At 52.7% G+C, this 25,013-nt stretch overlaps 1 protein-coding gene and 1 long non-coding RNA gene across 3 annotated transcripts in view; one reads left to right on the forward strand and one right to left on the reverse strand.

The window, feature by feature from the left end:
* Window positions 1–25,013, reverse strand: part of LOC122365225 (gem-associated protein 2-like) — a 94,510-nt gene that overhangs the window by 57,142 nt on the left and 12,355 nt on the right. The gene's annotated exons all lie outside the window — the stretch shown is intronic.
* Window positions 19,239–20,068, forward strand: LOC122365226. Its single transcript, XR_006253704.1, has 2 exons — window positions 19,239–19,504; window positions 19,676–20,068. It is a non-coding gene; the product is annotated as an uncharacterized LOC122365226 (long non-coding RNA).

Genomic DNA, 25,013 nt, shown 5'->3' on the forward strand with positions numbered 1-25,013 from the left:
GAGGTCAGGTCAAGGTCAGGTCAAGGGAACAAAACGTAAGTTTCTACAGTATCGGCCTTGCACCGTAGTTGCCGGAGAATGGACTGAGACTGATTGCCCAAAACGTGTTCTTAGACTACCAAGACAATATTCGTTGCATACAATGTCATTCAAAGGTCAATGTCAAGGTCAGGTCAGGTCAGGTCAGGTCACCAAAAACAAAATATGGAAAAGGGCATGTGCGACACATGTTTTATGGGTCATTTTACTCATAGAATTCAATAGGCATACCCAATAAGTGATATGGACCACCTCTGGATGAATTCAGGTCGAGGTCAGGTCAAGGTCAGGTCAAGTGAGGTCAAATTTTGAAGTTGGTTGTTAAGGCCTAAAAAGGTGTCTATCTGATGCAGTTTTTCACGGCGAATCGAATGGTGCTATTTTTGTTTCCGTACGAGGTCTAGAACTTCCAAAAAAAATCATTTTTCAAAATTTTTGTGTGTCGTGACGTCATAAAATTTTGAATAACTCCCACATTTTTGAACCGATTCTTCTAAAAATTGGTATATAGGTGCACATAGACTACTTCTCTGACATATATTCCGGTTTTTTTAGATACACTCAAAATTTTGGATTTAATAATAATTTTCCCAAAAAAGTCAATTTTTTTGAAAAAAAAAATTGGGTCAAAATCCAACATTTTCAAAAAACCGAGACAGCCATTTGATAGACAAAGTAGAATCACGTATAACCTTTTTTGTTACGTCTTGATTCCTTTAAAAATGAAGATGTTAGCGGCGTTTGAAATTTTGCCGTTTTTGAGGCGAAAATGGCGAACATGACGTCACAAAAACGTTAATTTCTCAAAAAAAAAATCCGACGGATTTCGCTCAAATTTTCAGGGAACGTGTCAAATTGATGTATGATAAGGTACTGAAAGTTTGACGTCGCTGGCGTAACGCGTTTAGAAGTTATTGGCGAAAAACGGGAGGGGGGCAGATTCTGCCCCCCCCCCCCCCCCAGCGGGGCGCGGGTTAATTTCATCGGTAGATATTCCTCTCCGAAGCCGAGGCGGAGTTGAAGGGCTTCAAGAGGAACTTGGCCATCATGAGGGAGGAGGCCAGGGGGGCCGTGAGCCTGACCCCCATCCCATTCAATAACGAGTCGATGATCGAGATCAGCTCCCCCATCGTCGACAAGAGCTGGATGGGCAAGGTGAACCCGATGGAGACCTCGAACGAGGCGTCCCTGATGAGCGAGGAGGGGGCGGAGGGGGGGGTCCCGAACTTGGCCAAGAACCTCCACTCGACCCCGGCGAGCTCCCAGTGGACGGTCGCGAGCACCACCACTAACGAGTCCAACCCCTCCAGCCAGGCAACGGACCCGACCTCTGACGCCTGCCTGACCCCGGCCCGGCCATTTTTTTATTTCATGATGCAATCTGTTGCCATTATGGAAATGTGTCCCGCGGTCACCTCTCCTTAAGATGCACCCGTTGGCAGACTGCAGAGGAAGCTAAATTTGATTCAAATTGATGCGTTTGAGATGTTAAGTATCAAATGTGTGAGATACTTAACATATCTGTTAAACATCGCCAGTTGGTATCTAGCACCTGCCACCCAGTAAATAGTAAATTGGACTACCAAATGTATCTGCCACTGTTTGTTGTATAATTAAAACTAAGACAATTTCTATTGGCCCACAGAAACACCACCCGGGCAGCTGCTTGCAGAGCTGCAGGCCGAGCAGCAGGGCCAGGTGCTCGGTCAAAAGAACTTCCAGCCTCCTTCAACCCAGGCAAGGCTCCACAGGCCATGAAGAAGGACTCGACCGAGGACCTGGCCATCACCAGGAGCCTGGTGAAGATGATAGCTGAGAACTATTAGTCACTCTCTCTTGTGGAAAGCGAATCCTTCCGCCAGTTCATCCATGAGCTGAACCCCAGGTCAGTACCTGCCTTCTTATACTTTGGTTAGGCTCAATTGATGGTTGAGTATGGATAATTGTGAAATTTGTTCAATGTGATTCAGTAAAAAAAGGGAATGTCCCACCTTTCATTCTGTGTTTGCTGTTTGGAATGCTGATCACTGATCAGAAAAGCATGCTAAGAAGTTCACAGAAGAGATAAAACAAACTCAGAGTCAAGATATTATCTATTTTAGTGACAAATCAGCATTTTCCATTAATTTTCATCATTACATCACAGGTCCTTTGCTTCAGCCAATCGGATTCCTTGTGCAACCAGAGATTCACACTGTAAAATCTATATAGTGACTTTTCACAAATCTTCTTTTTTGTACCGGCTGTATTTTTTTGTACAAAAGGTTGCCTACAAATTGTGATCCATAGTTATAGTTGTAGAGAAAGTGTAATTAGTTACAAAGTTTATAATAACTCCTTCCTGTTATGTCATATGCTCACAGGTACCCAGTCCCTGGGCGACGCTTTGTGCGTCAGCAGCTGCTGTCCCTCGCAGAGGGCAAGAAAGCTGCACTCAAGAAAAGCCTTCTGCTCCTGCCAAAAGACACCACGGTATGCCTCACAATGGACCTCTGGAGCAGCCGCAAGCTCATCGCCTTCTTGGGCATGACTGTGCACTTTGTGGCCCTGGAGCCAGAGGCCAAACTGGAATCACACCTGCTGGCCTTCAAGTAAGCAATGTTTAATAGATATTAATGTAGTATCATTAATGTAGTAAATAATTATATTTGCGTTCAGGTCCAAAGATGCCCACGGCAGGGCAGAGGCAGCCAGCAGCCGCTGACCTTCCGGGGGGTGGCTGCACTGCAGAGGAGCTGCAATTGTGGATTGCAAAATGTAAGAGCAGACAATTCATCAAGTTCAGCTATCAATTGTCAAGATATTCAGATATCAAGTTTTCTTGTTCGAACCTGGATCTGACAGTCCCGAAAATATTACGAGCACAAAACTTCCGAAGTATCTGGCTAGTCTCTCAGTTGATGAATCTGGATAGTAATGGCTGTGCAACCACCTCAGCCATGACAAATGCAAATTCGCTTGTGTCTTCAGGTGTGGCTGACCGACAAGGCCCGTGCAGAGAAAGCTGCCATCAAGGAAGTCATCCCGGACTGCGACCAGTTCCTCTGCAGCTTCCACGTCCTGCAGTCCTTCCGAAGAGAGCTGAACCTCGCCAGCGTGGAGAAGGGAGAGCAAGAGCGGATCCTGCGGGTTCTGCAGCAGCTCGTCTTCGCCAATTCCGAGACTGAGTATAGGCGTCTCCGTGAGGACGTTACGACATCATCCCACACATCTGAAGGATAACTGGGACGGAATCAGAGGGGAAGGGGTGTCCAGACAAACCTCGGACAAACAAATCTGTCTGGGGCAGCCATGTCTGGTGTCTTCACCAACAACCGCCTAGAGTCGCTACACGGCAAAATGAAGTCTGTCTGCAGAACTAGCGACACTCTGCCAAACGTCATTCAGTCCTACCTCACAGTCTTGATCAGAGTGCGAACCGACAGGAATGCGAAGATCCATGCAGAGGTCAACAAGCGACCAACCAGCTGTTGTATCACTGAATTTGACCAGTACCAGCGTCACGTGACCTCATTTTTCCAAGGCTCTTTTGTAGGAGCAGGTGTTTGTTTGTTTGTTAATTGGGGCTTTAGGGCGCGCCGACTACTTAGGTCATTTTGCGCCCATAACGTCGTTTTAATAAAACAAGTGTGTCAAAAGAGAGAACCTTCTAGATACGAAGACTAAAAAGTAAAAGACTCGATATAAAAGAGCAAGGTAAGATAAAGCAGCGCAAGAGTGTCGTCCTAGACAACTGACTAGATGTAAGGACTAGAGAGGACTAGTTGGATTTAATGTCAGGTCGAGTAAATCATTTGGAAGTTGATCGAACGGATAAAGGAGAAAATGTTGCCGGATAAAACCCAGGGTGAGCCGTCACCCAGAAGGTGGCGGATAGTGGTATCCGGAGCGATGCGCCCGAGATAGCGTGTCCGGTTCGGTTCAGCGAGAGGACAAGATAAAAGCACGTGAGAGACAGTGAGAGGCACGGCACACCGACTGCATGTGGGTTGTTCCTCTCCACGGAGGAGATAGCCATGAGTCGCGTACGTATGACCAATACGTAATCTGCAGAGGGCCACTTCCTGGTGCCTGTTGCTTTGGAGGCAAGACTGCCAGGGCTCCAAGGTAGGCTTTACGCTCCGCAGCTTCCCAGATCCTTGGAGATGCCACTCTGCCTGCCAGCTTGACATCGTGAAGGTTTGGATGGCTGGGTAAAAATCACGAGCCGGCAGGGGCAAACGCCGAAGGCATGGAGCCGCGGCCGCGCGTCTCGCGGCCGCGTCGGCGAGCTCATTGCCAGTTATACCCACATGGCTTGGAATCCAGCAAAACTTAATAGTTTTGCCTGACTGCTCCACCGACGTGAGCCGAGATAAAATGTCTTGGACTATCGGATTGTCTGGGTTAAACCTCCGTATAGCCAGCAGGCTGCTGAGAGAATCCGATAAAATGAGGTAAGACAAGTTGTCAGACACCTCGATAAAACACAACGCCTTCTCGATTGCAACGAGCTCGGATGAGAAAACGGAGGCAGAGGAAGGCAATGAAAAAGTGCGCGTGTCGCGACCAGCCACGAAAGCGCAGCCGACGCCGTCCTCCGTTTTCGAGCCGTCTGTAAACACCGAGATAAAACCGTCGTATGACGCAATGTGTTCCAATGTCCGTGCACGTTGCACACATGGCGGCAGGTCGTCCTTCTTGACCTCAGAGAGCGTGAGGTCTACTTGCGCTGGAGCGTATTTCCATGGCGGAGAGGGCGTACCCCACGTACGTCGCACTTCACGGAACTCTATGTTGACTGTAGAAAAGAGCTCTTTTATGCGCAATCCGAAGGAGACCGATTGTCGCACTCTGTCAAGACGATTAAAATCAGGAGAAAAGACGTACGGATACGTCGGATGTCCTGGGAACTGGCGGAGTTTCAGTGCGTACCTCATCCCCAGCATCTGACGGCGGAGAGATAGTGGCGGTTCGTGTGCCTCGGCGAGGAGGCTGCTCTTGGGCGACGTGCGGAATGCACCTGTGGCAACACGTAGCGCCGCGTGGTGCACGGAGTCAAGAGCCTTTTTACTGGATTCGCTGGCAGAGTCGTAAACAAAGCATGCGTAATCCAGTTTCGATCGGACGATCGACCGATATAAAAGAAGGAGCGTCCTGCGGTCCGCGCCATAAGATGTGCGGGCGACACATTTTAAAACGTTCAGGGATTTAAAACATCGTTCCCGAAGCGTTCTAAAATGTTCTCTATACGTCAAACGACTGTCAAAAAATATCCCAAGAAACTTCGCCACCGGCCGAGTAGGAATCACCTGTCCACGGAGCTTGATTCCCAAGGCTAAGTCGTCGCAGCGGCGGCGGCAAAAGTGCATAGCGACGGTCTTCGTTGTTGAAAAACGAAGGCCGTTGTCGTCGCTCCACCTCTCTAGACGGGTTACAGCGAGCTGCAACTGTCTGGCAACGTGACGGGCGGTCGTGGCAGAAAACCAGATCGCGAAATCATCGACAAATAGCGATCTGCCGATGGATGGTGCAAGTTTGTCGCCAATATCATTGATCGCCACAGCGAACAGCGCCACACTGAGAACTCCGCCTTGGGGAACTCCGTTCTCTTGCGTAAAACTGCTCGAAAGACAACTGCCAACTCGGACTTTGAACCGACGACCCGATAAAAAGTTCTTGATAAAGAGGCCCATCCGGCCGCGTATGCCGTACTTGTGTACTTTGGAAAGTATTCTGTGTCGTAACACTGTATCATAGGCCGCCTCAATATCAAAGAACAATGCTCCAAGGTGCTTCTTTGCAGTAAAACAGGTGCGTATCTCGGTGTCGAGGGCTAAAATGTGGTCAACAGGGCTGCGGTGCTTTCTAAAACCGCACTGGGCGTTTGTAAAAACACCGTGATGTTCCAGAAACCAGCTAAGACGCACATTGACCATCTTCTCCATCAGCTTTGAAAGCGATGATGTGAGAGAGATGGGCCGATAGTGGAGAGGGTCATGTCCCGACTTGCCAGCCTTCAAGATAGGAATGATAGTGGCTTCCCGCCAGGTCTCAGGGAAAGTGCCAGTCTCCCACAGCGAATTGAAAGTTGCTAGCAGCGCCTCGAGGGCAACTGCCGGGAGATGACGGAGCATGTCGTTGTGGACAGCATCCGGACCTTCTGAGACGCTGCGCAACGAGCTGATGGCAGACGTGAGCTCAGCCATAGAGAAAGGCTCGTTGTACACCAAATTTTCAGCTGTGCTGAAGTCCACGGCGGCTGGTGCAGGTCGTGAGGACGGCTCTCCTCGGCAGCGCTGATAGAGTGCACGGCCTATCGTCTCTGCGACGTCTAAAGGATGGGATATGTCCGTGTTGTTCACTCTTAAAACCGGAAGCGGAACAGAGCTGAACCGGCCTTCAATGCGCTTCATGCGTGCCCATATCTGGGTCGTAGGAGTAAAACGGTTTAAGGAATTCACGTACGTGCGCCATGAAACAGCCTTTGCCTCTTTTAAAACGCGACGGGCAAAAGCCCGCGCTTTCTTAAAAGCGATGAGGTTCTCAGTAGTACTACTCCGGTCAAACTTTCTAAAAGCGCGCTTCCTGGCACGAATCGCATCTCCGCATTCCTTGGTCCACCACGGGACCGGAGGACGACGAGGCTGACTCGACGTCTTGGGTATGCATCCGTTTGCGGAGTCAATGAGTAAAGATGTAAAATCATCTGTAGACATCACAGAGGCGTCGGCTCTGGATAAAACCGTGGCCTCTACGGCGGCCTGGAATTCGCCCCAGTCGGCCTTCCGAACATTCCACCTAGGTGGACGGTTGCCTGACACTGGGGACTCCTGGAGCTCCAGCCACACTGGGAAGTGGTCGCTCCCGAGTGGGTCGTCATGGACGGACCAGGTAAAAAGCTGAGCTAGCCGCGGACTAGCTAAGCTCAGGTCCAGAGCCGATGTTTGACCGGAGGGCGTGGTAAAATGGGTGCGCTTTCCTGTATTTAAAATACAGAGCGCCTCATCGCGGATAAAAGATTCTAAAATTCGACCACGAGTGCCAGTCGTGTCGCATCCCCACACCAAGCTATGCGCGTTAAAATCGCCGACTACCAGGGCCGGAGGTGGAAGCTCATCGACAAGTCGATGCAGCTCAACCACCGGGAGCGCTATACCTGGTGGAAGGTATAAAGAACAAACTGTCAGCTCCCGGTGGTTGAAATCAACTCTAGCGGCTACCGCCTGCAGAGGAGTCTGCAGCGGAACCTGACGTGCGGGCACACTGTGGTGCACTGCCAAAAGTACACCTCCATGGGCAATGGTCGGGGTGTCTAAGTCTCTTCTAAAAACAGAGTAACCCTTGATGGCAAGGGTAACGTTTGGCGCTAGCTTGGTCTCCTGGAGACCTAAAACAAGGGGTGGGCGCCAACGGATAAGAGACTGTAGGTCCTGGTAGTTGGCCCGGAGGCCTCTACAGTTCCACTGTAGAATAAAAGGCGTGGTTAAAAAGGCGCAAAAAGGGCGCGTATAACATGAGGCAAAGGCGCACACAGATACCTGACTGACCACAAAAAAGGTAAAAAGCACCGAGAGAAATGCACCTGGTAAAAAAGCGCAATAGCGCGAAAAAAGATAAAAGGATAAAAGAGGAAATGACTAGACTGAAAGACTAGACTAGGTCCTCTAACTCCGAGGAGGCGCTCCCCCCGTACCGGATACGGGGGTGCCCTGAGCCCTCTCGGTGAAGCCTCCCTTCAGCAGAGGCAGATCGGGCATGGCTCGGGCCCGGCTGGGGCCTTTTCGACCGGGGGGCGTCGCCCTCCGAAGGTGACCAGCTCGGGGGCGTCTGCCGCTTGGCGAGGCGCCCTGGAGCCGCGGAGGGCTGTTGCCGCCCCGACGGGGATGTCGAGGCGGCGGCCTGTGTCCTCGACACAGGCGTCTCTGGCAGCGGCGGTGGTGGCCGCCGCTGCGGAGGTGGAGGAGGCGGCGGGGGACCCATGATGGGCCGAGTCCCCGCCTGAGGTGTCTCCGGGGTGTCAGCAGCAACAGCCGCATTGGCACTCCCGGAGGCGGAGTCGGCAGACGAGGCTTCCTTAGCCTCGAGGGCCTTCTGGACGAGGCGAGCCCTCCTCGCCTCTCGTGCCTTCCTCTCCTCCTCCCCCCGCCGCAGCGCCTCCTGCACCGCCGTAGGCGGTCGGGGGCGGGGCGGGGTGGGTGGCGCCTTACCTTGCGCCGGGGGGCGCCGACCACCCTGTCGGCGCTGGACGACGGTCCACTCGTCTCCACTCGCGGCTGGAGCCGGACTGGGTGGACCCCACACTGACTCCTGAGCAGCCTGCTCCGTGTCGCTCGGCGGCGCACGAGGCGCCGGGGGGTCCGCTGAGCCATCAGTGGCTACGACAGTGAGGCCGAATCGCTTGAGGAGCTGCACGAGCTGTGCAACACTCATCTGGGAGGCATCGGTTGAGTTTGTCACTCTCACCTTTTGGGCATACGAGGTCTTCGGGTGAGTTTGGTTATACACCTCCCGGGCCTCTTTAAACGACAGATTTCTGGTAGCCTTGATGGTGTTTATCTCCTTCTCTTTGACGTATGTAGGGCAGGACCTGTCATACGCGGAGTGCGGTGTCTGCCCCTCTCCGCAGTTGACGCATCGAGGGGTCTCCGAGTTGCACGTATCGTCAGTGTGGTCCTGAGAAGCGCACTTGGAGCATGTGGGTCTACCCCGGCAGTTGTCCTTCGTGTGGCCGAACCTCTGGCACCGATAGCAGCGCATGGGCGCCGGGACGTATGGGCGCACGCGGACCTTGATGTACCCCACACGGACCTCGTTCGGCATGTCGGTGGTGTCAAATGTGAGAATGATGTTATTTGTCGGGACCGTGCCTCTTCGCGTGAGGATGCGGCGGGCGGCTGTCACGCCGTACTCTGAGAGCCCGTCCGCAATGTCGTCGTCACTTACGTTCCGCAGGTCAAAACAATTGATGACTCCTCGAGAGGAGTTCTTGGAGCGGTGTGGCTCCACCGTCAGCGACAAAGAGACGAGCTTCCGACCGGAGGCACGTCCTTCGGAGTACACAAATCGAGTAGCTGATAGGGCCTTCGTCGCCTCTTCGCTGTTCCGGAACTCTACTTCAAGCGCACCGTCCCGCATGCGGTCGCAGCGGACGATACTGCCGAACCGGTCACAGCCATCCTTACGCTGGAAGGGCGACAAGGAGCTCAGCTCCCTGTCTGCGCTCCGGAAGATGAGGATCTTTGGATTTTTCGGTCTTGGATCGTTCTGCGTTCGCCCGTCGGCCGAGGCCGGCGGGCGAGAATCGGCCGAAGCCGAGGGATTGGTGAGAGAGGGGGAGGAGGGGTTGGTCAAGGTATCCATGCGAGTCTGTTGGTCTCCGCCAGCTCGGCCGCCGACGCTCCGCAACGGCGCCGCTACAAGGCCTGGGACGGCCGAGCTGACTGTACGGGACTTGGCGGCACCTTCCGAGGGGGAGAGAGAGACTCACCACCTCCCACGGTCGGATACCGCCTCCTCCCTTGACGCCTAGCCGAGTCACCGCCAGGGGCAGCGACAGATCAGTCCCACCGACGGAGGACGAGCACAAGTGCCCGAACCCCGCCGGCGACACCTCTCCGACACCACCCCCGGCGGCATCACGACTGGGAATGGCTCCTCAAGTGCGGCGCCCCACTGAGTGTCCCGCCCTTACAGAACTCAGGGCCAAAGAGGCGTGTTGCCCAGCCACCGCGACTGGCTCCGCACGGTGGGGGGGCTCAACCTCCAGGATCCCGTTGTCCTGGGGTACGGGTCGGCTCGCCTAGCCTAGTAAAACCGGCTGGTACCCGAGGGGACGCCACTCCCCTTACACTAGCCCAACTCGGCTGTGTTCCTGCGGGTGCAAAAAACAACGAAAAAAAAGGGGGAAAGGAATCAGAAAGCTGTGATCGAACGACACGCGGACATCCGGTGAGAAGCAAAGCAAAAGCAAACAAAGACCGCTCAAGAGAAACAAAACCACGGAAACCAAGAACAGTCGGGCCGTACCATCTGTCTATCCAGTGATCAAAAGCAAATCGTGAGCAAGCATGGGTCAAGCTGGGGCCGAGGGGGCGCTACTCCCCTTGCTGGCCGAGGCCAGGGCCGCCGCGGGGCGAGGGCCCAAGGAGCCCAGTCCAACAGCGACCCAGGCCACTGCCAACCTCCTGCGGGGCCAATCCTGCAGACAATCCATCCAGTAAGCAAGGCAAGTCCAGGTCAAACGCGCGTCAAGCTGGGGCCGAGGGGGCGCTACTCCCCTTACTGGCCGAAGTCACAGCCGCCGCACAGCCGGAGCCAGATGACCCCGGCTAAGCAGCAGCTCCGACCACGGTCAGCCCCCTGCGGGGTGTAGGAGCAGGTGGATATCGTTACCGTAACACTGGTCGACTCACCAGGAGGGCTGACTGCATGTGACCGGGCGGGAAAGGTGGCCGTTAGCTCCACAGCGTGCGACTGCCCGTTCTACCGGCACTACGACCTACCCTGTCGCCACATCACGGCAGTTCGACTAGAGCAAGCCTATGCTTACTTTCTCAAGAGCTGCATAGTTCTTATGAACGGATACATATTCTATAATGCTTGTTTTACCGCACTTTGTAAAACAGCATTTGTGCAATTCAATTTAATTCAGCATTTGTACCATACGATTCAAAGATCCTTTCGCCTGATAGCCTGGCGGGCTGATCATCTTTAAAGACCAGTAAGCCGTCGCTGTTATCTGGATATTGTTGATTTTAAAGGGCAATGTTCCAACACACTCACGTTCTTGTCCATTCTCTATCGGTTACACATTTTTCTGTCGTGAGTCAGCAGGTCAAGATCATCTAGCATCATACATTTGACCATTCTTCCTAACTAGAGCTCTCTGCGTTTTCTCTTGCCGACAGCGTGATAAACTCGCAACAGGCGGGGAGCAGCGGCCGACGCCACCCCAGCCGCTCAACGCCGTCGCCAATGAAGGGCCAAACGCCCACGGCACCATCAAAGCGGCAGCTGCAGCAGCAGACCTCCACCATCAGCCAAGTGCTGGAGGTCATCAAGTCCCGTCGAGCCGTATGGGACAAATTCGACTCGTTAGGAGACGTTGGCGCACGCGCTGGCGTAAGTGTTGGCGGAGAAAAGTGATCGGCGGCGCTCTAAAATCGCCTATCCTCGTAAGCTGCTGTCCTCTAATAGGTAATAGGTATGTATTATCATTAATGTAATAAATAACATTATTTGTGTTTCAGGTCCAAAAAATGCCCACGGCAGGGCAGAGGCAGCCAGCAGCCGCTGACCTTCCGGGGGGTGGCTGCACTGCAGAGGGGCTGCAATTGTGGACTGCACAATGTAAGAGCAGACAATTCATGCAAAATTTATTGACGCCTACTTCCCATATGCTTGTAGTTTTAAATGACTATGATAGTTAAGTGTCATGGCCACGCGTTCAGTTTGGTTCCATGTCCTGATGATGTAATTTGGGGTGACCGACAGGCGAGCCGGACTGCGGTCCGATTGGGACGTCCCCGGTCGCCGCGACGACGGAAGGTGTCGTCCAAGGTGCGGCAGAGGTGAAAAAGAGCGTGGCGAAACAGGACATTGCATCTCACCTCTCGACGCTGGAGCAGGATCTGGTGAAAATTATGAATCTGGTTGAGATTGTGGGTAAACGGAAACGCTGCGTATCAGTCCTCCTGACGCATCTGATGATGAGGGGGACGAACGTCTTGCTCCAGGTACGTTCCTCAGTCGGTGTACCGAAAAGAGAACCCTTATCTGTTTGCAAATGCTGGAGCAAACATAAAGTTAAGGGGTGGACACTGGACAACCACCAAAATTGCTTGTCCGAACCTGGATCTGACAGTCCCGAAAATATTACGAGCACAAAACTTCCGAAGCATCTGGCTAGTCTCTCAGTTGATGAATCTGGATAGTAATGGCTGTGCAACCACCTCAGCCATGACAAATGCAAATTCGCTTGTGTCTTCAGGTGTGGCTGACCGACAAGGACCGTGCAGAGAAAGCTGCCCTCAAGGAAGTCATCCCGGACTGCGACCAGTTCCTCGGCAGCTTCCATGTCCTGCAGTCCTTCCGAAGAGAGCTGATCCTTGCCAACGTGGAGAAGGGAGAGCCAGAGCGGAACCTGCGGGTTCTGCAGCAGCTCGTCTTCGCCAATTCCGAGACTGAGTATAGGCGTTTCCGTGAGGACGTTACGACATCATCCCACACATATCTGAAGGATATCTCGGACGGAATCAGAGGGGAAGGGGTGTCCAGAAAGACCTCGGACAAACAAATCTGTCTGGGGCAGCCATGTCTGGTGTCTTCACCAACAACCGCCTAAAGTCGCTACACGGCAAAATGAAGTCTGTCTGCAGAACTAGCGACACTCTGCCAAACGTCATTCAGTCCTACCTCACCGTCTTGACCAGAGTGCGAACCGACAGGAATGCGAAGATCCATGCAGAGGTCAACAAGCGACCAACCAGCTGTCGTATCACTGAATTTGACCGGTACCAGCGTCACGTGACCTCGTTTTTCCCAGTCTCTTTTGTAGGAGCTGGTGGCGTGAGCCAATACATCTCCTGTGCGTATGAACAGCGAGGCGTGTTGCTGAGAGGCCACACCACTACATGGCGCAGCCGGCTCTGGACCTCGCGTTATTCAGATAAGTAACTATGACGCGTGAAGAGGACATGGCAGTGGTCGGCGTGAGTGGGCCTGGCTGGCCCGGGCGAGCCACTCAGCCAGAGAAGCTGGATCTGTCGACCGACCGAGGGGACGCCTTCAAGGTATGGAAGGAGCGATGGGAGGACTATGTGCTCCTTTCGGGTATCCGGAACATGGAGCCACGTGTCCAGATGGCGGCCTTGAGAGCGTGTCTATCCGACGATACGCTGAGAGTCGTCAGGAATATGGATATCGAGGAGTCCCAGAGGAACGACATTTCCATCGTCATCACTCACCTGGAGGCCTACGCCATCGGGCAAGTAAATGAGGTGCTGGAGAGAAAGCGGTTTAATTCCAGAGTTCAGGCTGAGGGCGAGACCTTTGATGACTTTTTAACGTCTCTCCGCGATCTGTCTCGTTCACGTAACTTTTGCCGGTCATGCAATGAGACACTGATCAGAGATAGGATTGTGATAGGACTGAGGTGTGCAGACACTGTTCAAAAGCTCTGCGCAGTCCCAAACCTGTCTCTGGCGTCCGCTATCTCTCTTTGCAGGGCCCAGGAGGCTGCAAGCAGAGACGTCGGAGAAATTCGCGGCCCCGACAACTCTTCTCGCCAGATCAGCGCCACGGGAGCATGGAGCGAGGAGCCGGCACCGGCATCGTGCTGCGCCTGCAGCCGGGGAGCTGCGGGTCGACCCCAGACATCTCGTAGGCGGCGGTCCGACGAGGCAAACTCGAGCACACCGTCGGAATGCCGCACCTGTGGCCGGCAGAGACCTCATCGCCGGGAGGCTGACTGTCCAGCGCTGCGTGCCGAGTGCCACCGATGCGGCAGGATCGGCACTTCGCCGCTGTCTGCCGCGTTCCGCGACCGGAAGAGTTCCCCTCGCGCACAGCGTTTGAGCTATATTGAAGAAGGGGATATCGGACAGCAAAGTCGTCGTGTGACAGGACTAGTGCTCGGTAAAGCCAAGGGAGAAGTTGGAGATGCAGTTCAGGGAGATGCAGGAGCTTGCGGCTATGGCCGCCAAGTTCAGCGTGGGCTCCATCAAGGACATAAAGCCGGAAGAGTTCATCGGCTTCGGGATGAAAGACTCCCACGTCTACCGGGAGATGTTCATGGAGGCCACGAAGACGATGGACGCCAACAGCCGGACCTGGGTCATCATCTTGGCGACCGCCGTCAAGAACCGGGAGAGGATCCTGGTGGAGCTGAACACCAAGTTCCTGACGGCCCCGTGGCGGAACACCGTCCAGAACTTCTTCATGACGAAGACGGTGACCAAGAACAGCGACAACGTGGGGCCGGAGAAGCTGATGCCCGTCGTCAGCATCCCGGCTTGCGTCCCCCCCCCCCCCCCCCCATAACGGCCCTGGTGTGGAAGCAGATGAAGGTACCCGCCGAGAGGACGTACGAGAACTTCGTCGGGAACCAGTGGGTGGCCCAGCTGTACGTCTCGGAAGACGTCCTCGCGGACCAGAGGGAGTACGAGGAGGACCTCTGGGAGAACCAGATCACCAAGGGGGGCAGGACGTACGAGAGGGGCTTCCAGAAGTACTGGCTGACCAAGTCGAAGGACCGGTACCCCCTCCTGATGTGGAACATGACCAGGTACCTGCCCAACAAGGAGGACCCGTACACCAAGGTCGACATCGAAGCCTGGCTGAAGCTGACGGGGGAAGACCAGGCGGGGGAGGACTAGGCCCTGACCCCCCCCCCCCGCGATGATGGAGACGACCCCGATGAAGAGGGAGGTCGAGAGCAGGGCCAACATCAGGGCCACGGAGGGGCAGGTCCTGGAGCACCTGGTGATGCTGGTGTCGCAGACGTCGACAGCGACGACAGTGACGTGCCCGGGAGGGGGAAGAGCACCGAGTGCCCGTCCGACGAGGAGATGCAGGCCGAGGGGAGGACCGAGGCCACGGTGCTCACGAAGGTGACGGAGCAGGGGGCGGAGAAGGGCACCATCGTGCACATCGACGCCAGGGCGGAGGTCCTCTCCGAAGCCGAGGCGGAGTTGAAGGGCTTCAAGAGGAACTTGGCCATCATGAGGGAGGAGGCCAGGGGGCCGTGAGCCTGACCCCCATCCCGTTCAATAACGAGTCGATGATCGAGATCAGCTCCCCCATCGTCGACAAGAGCTGGATGGGCAAGGTGAACCCGATGGAGACCTCGAACGAGGCGTCCCTGATGAGCGAGGAGGGGGCGGAGGGGGGGGTCCCGAACTTGGCCAAGAACCTCCACTCGATCCCGGCGAGCTCCCAGTGGACGGTCGCGAGCACCACCACTAACGAGTCCAACCCCTCCAGCCAGGCAACGGACCCGACCTCGGACGCCTGCCTGACCCCGGCCGGGTCCGAGCTGACGGTAGGCAGCACCGGCTCGGCCGGGTCGACGCTCTCCCGAAGGGCCGCGAACTTCATAAGGAAAAGGAGGAAGAGGCTGGCGAGCAGCTTCAAGAGGTCCAAGAAGAAGGTCGGCCCGGACTAGTCCTACTTCTGGGCGCACACAGGCTCAAAAGCTACTGGTACTGGATCCTTATTCGAACTCCAAAGTCACGCACACCCATTTTCAGATCTAGGCAATTAACTCCAAAGACAGACAGCGCGCGACTTGCCCGAGCTGTCCGTAGGGAACCAGGTTGCCGTACAAGATCATCGCACCGGAATATGGGACCGATATGGAGTGATTGCCGACGTTGGTCCCTACCGCCGTTACTATGTTCGCCTGGCGGGAGGCCGGGTCCTCGTGCGAAACATGCGGCACATCCGACGGCGGTACGGACACGCGACACCAGATTCGTCCCCTGCAGCGGAGGACCGACGCGGGGCTCCCAGCGATGATCGCCGGACGACTACTGCGACGAGCGGCGGGGCCAGTCTGTCGTCGCGCGAGACTGTGCACCATGTCCCTCCACCGCTACGTCGGTCGGAGCGCGTCCGCCGCCCTCCGCGCCGACTGATCGAAGAAATTTAATTTCAGTTAGTTATGATTTCGTGTTCGCGTTCTTCGCACGTGAGGGGAGGTGACAGTGGCGGTTCGCCCATTAAGGCAACTCAGGCAGTGCCTAACCAGAATGTTCTGGGTTAGATTTCTGCTTTTTTTGTTTTGTTTTTTAAATTAAAAATATTTTTCCCAATGATTTTAGTGGTTTGATAACATATAGTTACTCTACTAACCCCAACATTCAACTCATGCACGTATTATTCGCTATAATTTTAATGCAGCCTAGTCTGCAATAATTTAGCTGCCTCATGTCCAGATTCCTGCGTTCAATTTACATGGGCTGGCAACTCCAGAAATGTTGGGCTATCAGGCACGCCTAACCTGCCTTTCTTGGCGATAATCATTGAGAAAAGACAAGATTCGAACAAGACCTGCCAAGAAATTTGGCTAGTTCTTGGCGGTTAAGGCTGGCATCGTCTCGTTTCTGAACGTTTTTGTTGTGTGATCTGTTAATGCCACGTGATAGCTGGTGGGATTGCTATGTTATTTTACTTGTGGTTGTTCCTGTCCTAGCATGTTTGTTTCATGTTGGTTTCAACATTTGAATACGTACTTTTAAATGAAAGGAAGACATGTCTGGCCCAAGCATCGTTGAAGAGCTGCTAAGGAATTATAGTTTTGCTAGTAGAAGCTATGTTGAGAGGTGAAAATTGTTCAGGATGGGCGGCCGAAACCAGATCTTAATAGGAAGCTCAGGTAAGTGGGGTGGTCAAGACACCAGTGTATTCATTCACCATACCTTCCCTTGACTGTGGCTGATCTATTGAACAAAAAAAAGGCATACAATGCAAATTAAAAACACAATGGCATCACAAAAATAGCAATGCGGAATCACAGGTGGATCTAGGTGGATCTTAGTGGTCCATTGGGGTCATGGCCCTCCTCCCAAAGGTTTTAATTTTATAGTGAGGGTTGGGGTATCATATTTTGTATACTTCAAATTTGTATTAAACTGCATTGACAGACGAGGCATACATATTATATATACATATATACATACCACCACACCTCCGAGGTGTGGTGGTCTGTATCGGGCTTGAGCGGCCCGTGCAACGTGCCGTGCCGTACCGTTGGACGGCGGTGACCTTGTACGGTCACGTGACCGCCTGAGGTGGCGTGACCGGCGGCCGGCGCGGCGGACCGGGAGTTGACCGGCGAGTGGCATTACGGCCGGACTGTGCTTCGTGCGTGAGCCAATACATCTCCTGTGCGTATGAACAGCGAGGCGTGTTGCTGAGAGGCCACACCACTACATATGCTATAGTTTTCGCGATTGAAAAAATGACATTTTTTATTTCATGATGCAATCTGTTGCCATTATGGAAATGTGTCCCGCGGTCACCTCTCCTGAACATGCACCCGTTGGCAGACTGCAGAGGAAGCTAAATTTGATTCAAATTGATGCGTTTGAGATGTTAAGTATCAAATGTGTGAGATACTTAACATGTCTGTTCAACATCGCCAGTTGGTACCTAGCACCTGCCACCCAGTAAATAGTAAATTGGACTACCAAATGTATCTGCCACTGTTTGTTGTATAACTAAAACTAAGACAATTTCTATTGGCCCACAGAAACACCACCCGCAGCTGCTCGCGGAGCTGCAGGCCGAGCAGCAGGGCCAGGTGCTCGGTCAAAAGAACTTCCAGCCTCCTTCAACCCAGGCAAGGCTCCACAGACAATGAAGAAGGACTCGACCGAGGACCTGGCCAGTGGCCATCACCAGGAGCCTGGTGAAGATGATAGCTGAGAACTATAAGTCACTCTCTCTTGTGGAAAGCGAATCCTTCCGCCAGTTCATCCATGAGCTGAACCCCAGGTCAGTACCTGCCTTCTTATACTTTGTTTAGGCTCAATTGATGGTTGAGTATGGATAATTGTGAAATTTGTTCAATGTGATTCAGTAAAAGGAAATGTCCCACCTTTCATTCTGTGTTTACTGTTTGGAATGCTGATCACTGATCAGAAAAGCATGCTAAGAAGTTCACAGAAGAGGTAAAACAAACTCAGAGTCAAGATATTATCTATTTTAGTGACAAATCAGCATTTTCCATTAATTTTCATCATTACATCACAGGTCCTTTGCTTCAGCCAATCGGATTCCTTGTGCAACCAGAGATTCACACTGTAAAATCTATAAAGTGACTTTTCACAAATCTTCTTTTTTGTACCGGTTGTATTTTTTTGTACAAAAGGTTGCCTACAAATTGTGACCCATGGTTATAGTTGTAGAGAAAGTGTAATTAGTTACAAAGTTTATAATAACTCCTTCCTTCCTGTTATGTCATATGCTCACAGGTGCCCAGTCCCTGGGCGACGCTTTGTGCGTCAGCAGCTGCTGTCCCTCGCAGAGGGCAAGAAAGCTGCACTCAAGAAAAGCCTTCTGCTCCTGCCAAAAGACACCACGGTATGCCTCACAATGGACCTCTGGAGCAGCCGCAAGCTCATCGCCTTCTTGGGCATGACTGTGCACTTTGTGGCCCTGGAGCCCGAGGCCAAACTGGAATCACAACTGCTGGCCTTCAAGTAAGCAATGTTTAATAGATATTAATGTAGTATCATTCATGTAGTAAATAATTATATTTGTGTTCAGGTCCAAAGATGCCCACGGCAGGACAGAGGCAGCCAGCAGCCGCTGACCTTCCGGGGGGTGGCTGCTTTGCAGAGGGGCTGCAATTGTGGACTGCACAGTGTAAGAGCAGACAATTCATCAAGCACAGATATCAAGATGCCAAGATATTCAGATATCAAGTTTTCTTTGTTCGAACCTGGATCTGACAGTCCCGAAAATATTACGAGCACAAAACTTCCTAAGCATCTGGCTAGTCTCTCAGTTGATGAATCTGGATAGTAATGGCTGTGCAACCACCTCGGCCATGACAAATGCAAATTCGCTTGTGTCTTCAGGTGTGGCTGACCGACAAGGCCCGTGCAGAGAAAACTGCCATCAAGGAAGTCATCCCGGACTGCGACCAGTTCCTCTGCAGCTTCCACGTTCTGCAGTCCTTCCGAAGAGAGCTGAACCTTGCCAGCGTGGAGAAGGGAGAGCGAGAGCGGATCCTGCGGGTTCTGCAGCAGTTCGTCTTCGCGAATTCCGAGACTGAGTATAGGCGCTCCGTGAGGACGTTACGACATCATCCCACACATATCTGAAGGATAACTGAGACGGAATCAGAGGGGAAGGGGTGTCCAGACAGACCTCGGACAAACAAATCTGTCTGGGGCAGCCATTTCTGGTGTCTTCACCAACAACCGCCTAGAGTCGCTACACGGCAAGATGAAGTCTGTCTGCAGAACTAGTTGTAGGCGGCGCCCGTATCAGATTGTAGATGTCGCTGTTATCGGGTCCTGAGTGAGGTGCGGGTGGCGGGGGCCCCGCAACCCAGTTATCCGTTTAACTTGTTAACCTTTTTTCCTATCCTTTTTCAAACCTTGCCACCAGTGATAAGTTAGGTGCACTATTATACTCGCGGTATTGAGTGACGGAGATTCGATTGTCCCATCAGAGTGGTTTGTTACTATAAAACTTGCAACTCATATCGTCAAGGAGCGCGTTTCGGTAATATTTGGTTCGGAGGCGGTATTTCATGTGTGATTATATTTCTTATATAAAAATATGGCTTGATTATGGTTAAAGTTTAGTTGACACGTCGATGTAAGAGATGCGACGTGAGTCTTTGAGTGACATGCTGGCAGGTCACGTGACCTAGCCGAGCTGTGGCGCAGTTTCCGAACGGCGTGTGCGCTCTTTTCCTGCCCGACCTTCATGAGGGGTGGATGCGTGTGTCCCAGCGCGACGCTGATGAGTAAGTTTGACTATATAGAATTTGGGAGCACTTCAATGTTGAATGTAATTTATTTCAGTGTAAACCAGTAAATTCGTATATGCTTTAGTTAGCTTTCTATGCTTATTTCTTTGATATCGTGTATATTCTTGTACTTCAAGTGCGCCATTTAAAATGTTTCAATCTTCGTAGGTGCTCGGCTCGCTCCGGTTGGCCCGGGGACGTGTAGGCCAGTCGATTACTGTGCGCTTTCCCCCGTGGCTGGAGCCGAGAGCGGCCTCGTGGCCGGGGCGTTTGAGTGGCCGGCCTCTGACGGCCCAGAGTGCGGCGGTGCCGCTGTTGACGAGTGGCACAGCGGAGACGAGGAACAGCCGGTAGGAGCTAGTGTTTATTATGTTCTGCCATTGTCGATATGTTGAGTTTAAGAACGCTGTAACGTGATATGTACAGTTTATCAAAAGGTCGACTGTTTCGGACGGAATTCAGTGTGGACTGTGGTTACTGATGGGAGATTTGGTACTGACCTGTGTACCCCTGTGTGTGCGTGCGCCTCCCACAGTAACAAGGGCAATAAAGGTCCTTCGTTAACGGCTCGTCTTTCGGCGCTCCGCGCTATTCAGCCACGTGGTGGCTGCTACAGTGGCGGCTGTGCCATCTACACTAGCGACACTCTGCCAAACGTCATTCAGTCCTACCTCACCGTCTTGACCACAGTGCGTGCCGACAGGAATGCGAAGATCCATGCAGAGGTCAACAAGCGACCAACCAGCTGTCGTATCACTGAATTTGACCAGTACCAGCGTCACGTGACCTCGTTTTTCCCAGTCTCTTTTGTAGGAGCTGGTGGAGTTCGTTACCGAACACTCTAATTCACCCTGCGATTTCGGACAAATATCAACTAATTTGGCTCAGTCATCTTAGACAATAGACAATACCGATCGAGTGACAATAACATCCACGTCATCCCTTGTCTGATCTTGGCCCTCCGACCGGTCCATTACCCGACCCGCTGGCTTCACCGGTCATGCACGGATGTGATGCTAGTTGGTGTGGAACCCGTTCGGCGTAGGAAGACTATGGTGGTGATGTTTGCCAGAGTTGCCTTTCTTTCACGGATTTTGTTTTCTTGTTGGATTTTGCTGCTCACATATCGATTCACACATACATCACTCGCACTCAAGACTGAACAGTGAACATTAACTCGACTAATGTGCCCCGCGCCCTTGCCGACGGCTCGCCGGCGGGCACCCGACTCCGTCTCCCGGCCGGCCCGAGCGCGGCGCCGCGGCGCGGCCGTCCCGGTTACCTGACCCGGCCGGCTAAAGGTCGGACCGGCTCCGGCCGCCGCTGCCAGCCCGCGGCGGGCCCGGGGAGGGGTACTACACTAGGGGAGAGTGGGGTAATTTGGCCGCTTTTTTTAGAAAACGATGTAGCTAAAAACCGACAACACATTTCTGCATTTTCTCAACGCTGACAGGTGTGGCATACATTTTACTTTCGTGGACAGTAAACTTGAAATGATAGAGTAACTACTTATATTGAAATTGTGACGTATTACAAAGGTCTGCAAAGCGGCCAAATTGCCCCACTAGCAGGGTTATTTGGCCGGGGGTGTGGGGCAATTTGGCCGGTGTTAGTTTGAGGCCATGATTTTTGTTATAGGCGAGTCAGCTTCACATTCAGCAATGACGCGTGTCCTACGACGCGTCACGCATTTGAAGCATTTTGGAGGTTGACTCAGCCGTCACAGGGGTCGAAAATAGTCAAAATAGCGGCTCTAGATGCGATGACAGTTTTTTACGAATAGCTTTTGAAGTAATCAAGCTAGGCCACAACTAAAAGTACCATCGTAATCCTCTCGTCATTCCGCATCGAAACATGTATGTGTTGACCTCGAGAGGTCAATGTCAAAGGTTTGCTTCAGGTCACGTTACCTCAGGTCGCTTGACCTCAAGGTTGCGTGAGTTCAAGGTCATCATGTATATCATTCGATGCGCCTTGACGAGCTGAACACAATGAGACCATTTGCGCTGCTGTATCTTTTTTCTGTAAGTATTTATTAGCAAAAAAGCGTTAGGTAAACTTTGATGACGTCACATGCCCTTACAGCTGTCCAATAGGAAATATGGCATCAAGGTAGTCAAAGTTGGTCATGAATTATGTCCTTTATGGTATAATTGACCATGATAACTCGGCCGTCCCAGCATAGTGACTCTGAGCGCACCGGCCAAGTTGCCCCGCTAGTCCCGGCCAAATAACCCCACATTGCCATTCTGAAAATTTTTGTCTATAAAGTCGTCATGGCTGTACAGAACTAGATGAAATTGCTTTTGGAACCGCTGAACACGCTCAAGAATGGCGCTATAATGTTGGAATTCGTTTATAGCCCAAATACTACATGTTATACAAATTTTTTAACGGAAGTGAAAGTTACCATTTTCTAACGAAATCCACGTTTTATTAATTTTGAATAAAACTAAGAGGGGGAAAGTTTTGACATTTGTTCTCGAGTTAGTTCTGCCGATGACAAATGAATAGAGACTAAAGTTATTTCATTCACTTTTATCAGCTTTCGTACAGGTGGGGGCGGCCAATTTACACCACCGGCCAAATTACCCCACTCTCCCCTACATTCTTCCATTGTCGTGGTAACATGCTTGGTGAGGGCAAACATTGGCATTATTTCTTTCCCATTAATATTAAAGTATTGCCTGATTATCTCGTCTAGTGCTGCCATCTGTCGAATGTTGTTCTCCCTAGTTGTTTTTCCTAGGGGTCGCCGCAGTCTGCCCAGCCGCAGTCTGCCCCGACACTAATGTTCCCTGATTATCGCCGGCTCTAATACGGTTCCATTAACCGCAGAGGCGAACGAATTTTCACCTCTAACTTCGTACTGCTAACCCTCCCTGGCCCCTTATAGCGACAATACAAGTACAGACGTCCGCCAACAGAGGACGCCAATGAAGGCAACGGTGATGGGCCTGTGAAAAGGCGAGCGAAAGTCAAAATTACATTTTAAATAAACATAAATTAATTGACAGTAAAGGCACTAGTAAGGAGCAATTATATTTCCCAACATAGATATAAAAATTGGCAACGCGGCTTTCCGCCCTTCAAACGCCCAACCTCAAAATAGCAACAACGCCATTTGATCTTACGATTGTGAATCATATCTATTGCTTTATTAAATACCAAGTGATAAACAACAGACACAGGAATGGGCCGAGCTCGCCGCAGCAAGAACGCTGGTAAGCAAACATCATAGGCAGGCAGACACGTTTTTTACCTTGTTGTTCACCCCCTAGACATTCATGGCGCAGATTGGCCTGGATTACCAAGGGCAATGCGGGTTACCACTGAGGTAAATCTTGGTGATTAGAGGGATAACCCTTGTCCTCTGCCACCCAACCACGTCGCGTCTCAGGTGTAGCAGGGCAAATGACATGTTATGCAATGCACCTGCAATTTGTTTTACACACATGCCACCCTGATCCCAATATCTGCTAGGGATTTAACGGGATTTGGAAAGGAACACCAAACAACCTTCAACTTGTCATTTCTCTTCCGCATTTCTACAGCAGCATCATATGCAGATTCGTGTGCCAGGATATAACATCTTAGCCGACATCTTGCAAACATGATAGGTACCTAGGAAAACTACTTTCAATTTAGGAAATGCCAGCACACTGCACTATGGTAATCCAGACGCAATTGCTTGAGGTACCTACAGTACCCATTGCAAGCCCCGCATCAGCACCCAATGTTGACACTTGACGCACACCTATCTGGCTGGCATAATGCTAGGGGCTCTCATGACACAGAGGCTCTCACAATCTCGCTCCCCGACGAAAAGGCGCAGGACATTCTGCGCATCCTCCGGACAGTCCGTGGGTCACGAAAAGTCAAACAACGTGACCTGAGGCCAGTTTTACCAACAGAAAAATAGCCGCCTGCCGGAATTTTTTGCTTAAAGACCGCTTCACATACAGAGTGAAACAGTAAAGCCCTATCCGCTTACGTGCCCATCGCGTTTATGCTCCGTATGTGAAGCGGTCTTTAGGCAAAAAATTCCGGCAGTCGGCTATCTTTCTGTTGGTAAAACTGGCCTCAGCTCAGCCTAAGCGGCAAACTTGTTCACGCCATAAACTGCGTCCCGGCCGGGCACAGTTTCTTCCGCCGGCTCCTCGACACTGCCTACTCGGTGCGCCATCCAAACCACAGGGTCACCATCAACACTGAAACGAAACGAGACCTGGACTGGTGGCTCACCTTCCTCCCCGCCTGGAACAGCACGGCCCCCATGCTGCACCTCTGTTGGACCCCTCCTGACGACCTCAACATGTTCACTGACGCATCCCAAACCGGGTACGGTGGCATGTACGGCGACCTCTGGTTCGCGGACGAATGGCCCTCTCAAACCCTTTCATGGTGCACCAGCATGTCCTGGCTAGAGCTAGTCCCGATTCTGGCGGCCTACGCCATCTGGGGCCCTTTCTGGGGAGGCCGGCGACTGATTTTCCACTGCGACAACAGTGGCGTGGTGGGCGCGTGTGCGAAAGGCTGGAGCAAGGACCCCCGACTGATGTCTCTCCTGCGACAGTTATGGTTCCTTGCCGCGACCCACGGTTTCACGTTCCGAGTGGAACATGTACCCGGCAGACAGAACGGACCTGCTGATGCCCTGTCTCGCCTACAGCTGGACCAGTTCCGGGCCCTGCAGCCGACCGCCAAGCACCGGCCGACCGACGTCCCAGCCGCCATCAAGAACTACCTGCGGAACCCCACGGAGGAGTGTCACGTGGCCACAGGTTTCGCAGTCTAGATGGGCTGGCGGAACGCCTAATTGAGGAGGGACTGGCGCCCACCACGAGGCGGCTCTACGAGGCCAGCGCGAAGAGGTACCGGCAATTATGCTGAACATACCAGCTGGTCGCTATGCCGGCCTCTGAGACCAACCTGCTACGGTTTATCGCCCACTTGGTGCGCGGTGGCCTCACCGCAACCAGGATCTCAACAATACTCGGAGGTGTGCGCCACTGGCACGTGCGTTCGGGAACGGCATGGCTGGGTAGAACCAGCCGGGTCAGGCTGGCACTCGCAGGAGCAGCAAAAGAACCGCGCCGCGCTCCACCCCCCCCCCCCCCCCGCGTCGCGGGCGGTGGCGGGGCTCATCGTACCTGCGGTACATCCGCGGGCCGCGGCTGGCCGTCTGGAACGCATGCAGGTTCATACTGTAAATACAGACCTTGGGCAGTGTTTGGCGTTTCCAGGCTCAGTTGCTGAGCCACAACAAAAGTGGGATGTCCCGTTTGACGGGGTTGAGGCCTATCATAGCCAAACGATGCGAACAACGGTCCGATCTTACACAGGTTTAGCCGTAGGTTCACTGCTGTTCTTTTGTTTGTTTGTCACGTCAGCGTCTGGAAGGAGGTGATGTGATGTGATAGACCCTCCCGTCAGAGCGGCTGGGTCCGCCCCTGCGACCAGGGTCGCGGGCAGGGTTGCCAGATTGGCATATTTCTTGCCAAAA

The sequence above is a fragment of the Amphibalanus amphitrite genome, unplaced genomic scaffold, assembly GCF_019059575.1.
Source record: "Amphibalanus amphitrite isolate SeventyFive unplaced genomic scaffold, NRLGWU_Aamphi_draft 000723F_arrow, whole genome shotgun sequence".
In the NCBI taxonomy this organism is placed as follows: Eukaryota; Metazoa; Arthropoda; class Thecostraca; order Balanomorpha; family Balanidae; genus Amphibalanus; species Amphibalanus amphitrite.